Below are 6,351 nucleotides of genomic sequence, written 5' to 3'. Positions count from 1 at the left end.
TCCAAATTTATCCTTTTATTGACTGTGTGAACTTGAGCAAGATATTCTTACTTTGTGCCCTAATTTCCTGATTTATAAAAGGGTAATAATGGAACCTTATTTCATTGATTATTAAGAATAGGAGAGATAATGCATTACAGATTTTGAAACTGTCAGTTCCAAAGGAATTATTAACTGTTGTCATTGAATGAAACCTCATCTATTTGTGGAGAGTAGTAATGATATTACAAAGAAGTTATATTGCTGTAGTTGGAAATTAAACATTTAAAAGATGCAGTTAATTATAATATCCAAAGTCTTTCAAGGAGTAGCTGTTTAGGTCACAAGAATTATCTGATTGCAAGAATCAGAATTTTGCCTAACATTGCTTGTAAAATGGGAATTGTTTCCACAAAAAAAAAAAAAATCAGAAATCTGAAACTTAATTGCAACAAGTATAGCTAAGCATCTTAGGGTCTAGAAAGTCAGCAGCAATGAATCTCTTTTTGTGTCTGACTGCCCCTGGCTGTTTGTCTCTTTCTGGTTCTGTGTCTGTCTCCTATTCTTGTTATCTGTTGTCCTCTCTCTATGTCTCTTGTCTCCTTTCCTTGTTCTTTTTTCCTTATCATGTCATTATCTCTGCCTATACAGTTCTCTCTCTCTTTCTGGACTGATTTCTCTGACGGTGTATATAGAGAGGCCATTTTTGCTTCCCTACATGAGATGCTATGTTAGTCCTGTCTCATAGCCTCAGCTTGTTCTTTGGTGTAGACTCTGAACCCAGTTCTGTAGAATTTCACAACTCCAATGACCACTGCTTACCTCAGTCTTTGTATCTCATATCTCTTAGATTACATCAGCCAGTAATGGCCAAGATGATGGGTCAGGACCTCTTCATAGCAATATGCACTGTACATATAACCTTTACAAGTGTGGCAGCCTTGAAAATATGGTCACCTGGTTAAAAAATAATAAGAGTTTTGAAGTCATTCCCAAGAAATAGGTGTAGGCTCGATCAGATGTACAAATGTCTTACCACTATATTTCATCTCTGCAGAGAAAATGCATCCTTCAAAATATTCTTGCCTAACATGATCCAGTATTACATGTGCAGCTACAAATCCCCACTTTCCATCTGGTCCATGTGATTGCTGTCCTCCAAGTTTAGTAATACATTTTACTACTAGCATATCAGCCATACAATAGGGAAAATAGCATTAAAAGTTATCTTGGAAGTAGGGAAGAAACCTAGAAAACAGGAACTGATACCGATCAATGGTCCAAACCACTAAATGCCAAGAGTCAGTTTCTTGCCTCCCTTCACAATAGAATAAATTCCTAAGTCATGTCTGAAACTCCTAGGACCTGCTCATTAAAAGGATTTCTTTTTTCCATTGTTCTTCAGGCCTGCTCTTCTAAGGGACAGTAGAGAAGAGTCTGGTGCCAGAATTCTTTTCTACTTGAGTCTGGGTCCTTCAGAAGAGACCAGGACTCAATACCACATTAGTATGCATTGTTATAGGAAATTTGATCAAGAATAGTGTTCTTCTGGTGATAACTATCCCAGAACTTAATGGCCTTTCAATCATTGTCTTTCTTGAAAGAATCTTTGATCAAAAGATAATGCCAGGAATTTCTATGGGGTAAATTTGCTCCCTTAATCACCAGGCTACCTAATGATTATTACTCTAGGATTTTTGTCATTCAGCTTTTCTTTTTCCCATTGTTTCTTCTTAATGGCATTGTCCTCAAGAGAACAAAAAAAAAAAAAAAAAAGAGGAAAATGAATGAAAAGAGGTTCACTTGCAGGGGCAGGAAAATGCCTTTTCCCTAGTCTGTCCCTATGAAACCACTCCCCTCCACACACAGGTTACATTCCAATCTGAAAGCTGACTGAGTTTCTGAGGCAAGTAGGGTTGGGAGTCAAAAGTTTTTATTCTGGGGAAAAGGGTTAAGCTTCCTTAGCTATTCTGGCTACTGCTGGATACTCTTCCCTTCAATTATTTAGGATCCTAAGCTTTCCAAACTCATGAATAATATTTAGGCCCAGCCTTCAGCAATCTCAGCAGATGTCCCTTTATGAAACTTGCCTTTCCTGCTTCCTTGTAGTTCATGCTCATTTGAGGTTTTGGGCTCTGTGGTGCTACTTGTCCCAAACCAATGTGCCTTGCTCTTCTTATGACTTAAAATCTGGGGAAAAAGGAATTCATAATCTCAGAATGGGTCAACTATCCACCCCATAACAAATTACCTCTGGCTTGGGTAGTATTTTCAAGAATAAAAATGCCACATGTACCCAACCCTTTAAGGAATGAAGGTCATGTCCAACACAAACATGGTCTGGGAACCCTGACCCTGTGATCTACACTAATGAACACTGATAACCTTTTCATAAAGAATTTTCACTTTGTCTTTTTTTTTTTTTTTTTTAATTCAGTACCATTAACAGAAAATGTTTTATGATCCTAGAGACAGCACTTAGGTCCATTGGACAAAATTTTGGCTTTGGGTTGCTTTTTTGAGCAGTTCTAACTCTTAACAACTGATATTTCATAACTTTTAAATCTTCCTTAGATATCCTCCAAAGAAAAAAGAGAAAATTTGCTTTTTAAAATTAGAACAAAACTCATTGTGTCCTTTTCATGTGTTATTTGAACTCATTAATCTAAAATACATCATGATATCTTAGTAATTTTGCTTTTCCTGTATCTTGAAACATTTTAATACCTCATTCCCAGAAATTATTTAATTATTGCTAATCAGTTACTCCCAACTATGCTAAAAAAGACTAAATAAGGAAATGGAACAACAACAGAATTACTTAAAAGGACAATGTAATAACAGAATAAGTGAACACTATTACATTATCTTCAGTTTTCATACAGCCCAAGTATTACATCATCTTTCAAGAAGGTATGAAAAGTCTGGAGAAGCATCATCTTTAGAGTCCTTTTGTTCCCTCTTAAGGAATACAGCTGAGAATTAAGAATTTTTCATTTCTTGCGTATAATAGCAAATACTAGAAGAAAATAGGAATTTCCATAATTTATAAAGGAATCAGAAGGTGAATGCAAAAAGACAGAGAGCAGTGCTCTAGCCTCTAATGATGAAACTTGGAAATTGATTATATAAGCAAAATCTCAGACCATGAGTCTTCAGATGCATATTCTAGATGAGTTTTCTTATTCAAAAATGGATGAGCCATTATATTTCCAAGGACAAGAAAATATGACATTATCATCCAGGTAATCAACAGGAAGGGCTTACTCATGCAATATTAATACTATAACAAGGACCTGTACCAGGTTTTTTTGCTAGATAGGATGGTGTAAGTTTTTTCACCTTTTATGGTATATCCCCCAATGATATAGTTCTAAGCTAAAAAAGGCTAAAAGCAGCTATGTACACAAAGGTGACTAAAAGGAAATAAATTATATAGAAATGAAAACAGTGAACGAACCTTTTTAATTGGTGCTTATATATCTAAAAGTGAAAATATGTATTGTAACTTTCACCAACCTTCAACAAAACCATTACATCAAAAAAATTTTTTAAGTATTTATAGTGTTTTTGTTTTTGCAATGCAAATATAAGAAGAACTGGAACCAATGATTAACTAGCCCCTAGTAGAAATAAATTGAGATATGGAATCACTTTCTACAAAAAGGATAGGTTCCGGGTTTTTCTTAGTGGGTGGTTAGAAAGATGTTCAACCAACATTGAGCATTTCAAGTATATATACCTTGAAAACCAAAAAAATATGAAATAAAAAATTGTTTATACTGTTTAAATTCTTACTAAAATTTCTAAACTTTAAGAACTATCTCTAAACATCTATGAATTACTAAAAATGGCTTAAAATTAATAAATTTTAAGATTTATTGATGGTAAAGAGTGATAATAATTTTTCCTAGTATATTTATAGTTAAAATATATACATGTAGAGTTGGGGTTGTACTTAAGTGGTAGAGCACTTGCCTAGCATGTATGACGTCCTGGGTTCAATTCTCAGCACCGCATATGAATAAATAAAATAAATATCCATCAAATATCCATTAAATATATGCATATACATTTTATATTGTCATAGAATATAAAGATCATATGTTCTCTATATTATATAATGAAGATCTTTGTAAAATTCAAATGTCTAAACTTAAAATTTTAAATAGTATCAGGATTAAAAAATCCATTATGTATTTAAAGCAGATAAATCATTTTTAAATATTTATTTTCTTAAATATGGTTCCAAGAAATTTAAACATATATGAGATTGCTTCCTCACACAGACTAATCTTAATTGAGAGGAATGAATAAAAATGTGATAAAATTCTCAGATTGCAAAATGTTTACATTCTTCTACTTAAAAAAAAAAAAGGAAACACTTAAAAAGCTAGCAAACTGCTTTCCCAGTATGGAAAAAAAAAAAAAAAACAACTATTAAGCCAAGAAGAAACATGGAGGAAACTTAAGTGCATATTAGTAAGTGAAAGAAGCCAATCGGGAACCATACAATTCCAACATTGTGACATTCTGGAAAAGACAAAATTGTGGAGACAGTAAAAAGATCAGTGGTTGCCAGGTTGGGTGGTGAGTGGAAAAAGCTGTGGTGAATAGGAAGAATAGAGAAGTTTTAGAGCAATGAAAACACTCTCTATGATACTACAGATATGACAGAGACTATACACATTAGTACACATTTGTCCAAACCCAGAGAATGTACATCAAGAGTAAACTCTTATATAAAATATGCACCCTGGGTGATAATGACATATCCACAAATTCATCAGCTAAGTACCAACTACCAAGTAGAGGGTGTTGGTAGTAGAGGAGGCAACTCATTAATAGGATGAGGGGGATGTTTCAGAAAAATCTCTTTACCTTCTAAATTTTCCTATGAATCTAAAACTGCCTTTTAAAAAAAAGTGGTTTTTGTTGTTGTTGTTTGTTTTAAAAAGGGACACTTTCTAAAACAACCCATCCCTGTAGGATAAAAGTGCTTCAAAATGTTCTTGCTAATTCTTAAAACTTGTAACTTTTAATAAGCACAGCACTGTCTGAGAAATTCAATTTATTGAAAGTACCACTTTCTTGTCTTCAAACGGCCTTCCTTTCTTTTTTTTTTTTTTTTTGTACCAAGGACTGGACCAAGGGGGCTTAACCATTGAGTCGCATTTCCAGCATCCCCAGCCCTTTTTATGTTTTATTTATTTAGAAACAAGGTCTCTCTGAGTTGCTAAGTGCCTCACTAATCTGTTGAGGCTGGCTTTGAACTAGAGATCCTCCTTCCTCAATTTACCTGAATTTTTGAGATTACTGGCGACCACCACCACACCCAGCATCAAATGGCCTTTCTATGATGGTCTTTAATCTATAAATCACTATGGAATTTTTTCAAAATTATCCTAAAAGTAGAATATTAAATATTGATATAATTTTAGAGTATCAAACAGAGGGGGCTAAATTAATAGGTTTTAATCTTCTAGAACTATGACATTGGGAAACCATTTTAAAAATGAACTAAGCCCTGAAAGTGCTGCTTGCCTGTAATCACAGCAACTCAGGTGGCTAAAGCAAAAGCATTGCAAGTTCAAGGTCAGACTGGGCAACTTAGCAAGACCCTGTCTCAAAAAATAAAAAGCTGGTGATGTAGCTCAGAGGTAGAGCTTCTCTGGGTTCAAGCTCTAGTCCTACAAAAACTAACAAACATAAATAATAGCAACAAAACCTACTTCAAATAGAGAGATAAGAACAGAAAATAATATATCAGACAACCATGTCCCACAACACAGAATTAACATGTCAATATTTGCCTTATTTGTTTCAGGCTTTTATTTTTAAGACCTAGGCCAAGTACAGTCATAGATAAAACCTTCTCTCTACCCATTCACTCTCCACTTCCAGAAGCAATCACTCCTGAGATTCATAGGCTTACTGTTTTTTAACATGTACTATTAATTATGTCATGTTTGAAAGTTGCTACTTTTCACTGAACAGTTTTTGTTTTAACTATATTGATTTATGTAGATCTACTTTCTCTATTTTAACTGCCTTTAATATTTCAATTTATGGATAAACCATAGTTTATTCATTCATTTTCCAAATAAGAGATACCAAAGATTTTTCTACTCCATGTTTTGGACCTGCCTGTGGAAGCACTATTGAGTGGGTGGCTTTTCAAACACATAGTTTCCAACTTTGGAAAATGAGCTGCCTAAGAGATTTACAAGAATGTAATTTTTGAAAAGGGATGTAGATTAACAAGTTATTTACTTATTACAGATAAAACCAGATCTACCAAGTGGTAGGTAGAAAATTATAACCAAGCATAAAATGTATGTTAACTTCTTAACAGTTTCAATTCTATTAGTT

Source organism: Callospermophilus lateralis, chromosome 3 (assembly GCF_048772815.1).
Source record: "Callospermophilus lateralis isolate mCalLat2 chromosome 3, mCalLat2.hap1, whole genome shotgun sequence".
Taxonomy (NCBI): domain Eukaryota; kingdom Metazoa; phylum Chordata; class Mammalia; order Rodentia; family Sciuridae; genus Callospermophilus; species Callospermophilus lateralis.
The sequence above is the reverse complement of the archived record's forward strand: the minus strand, read 5'-3'. Positions refer to the sequence as shown.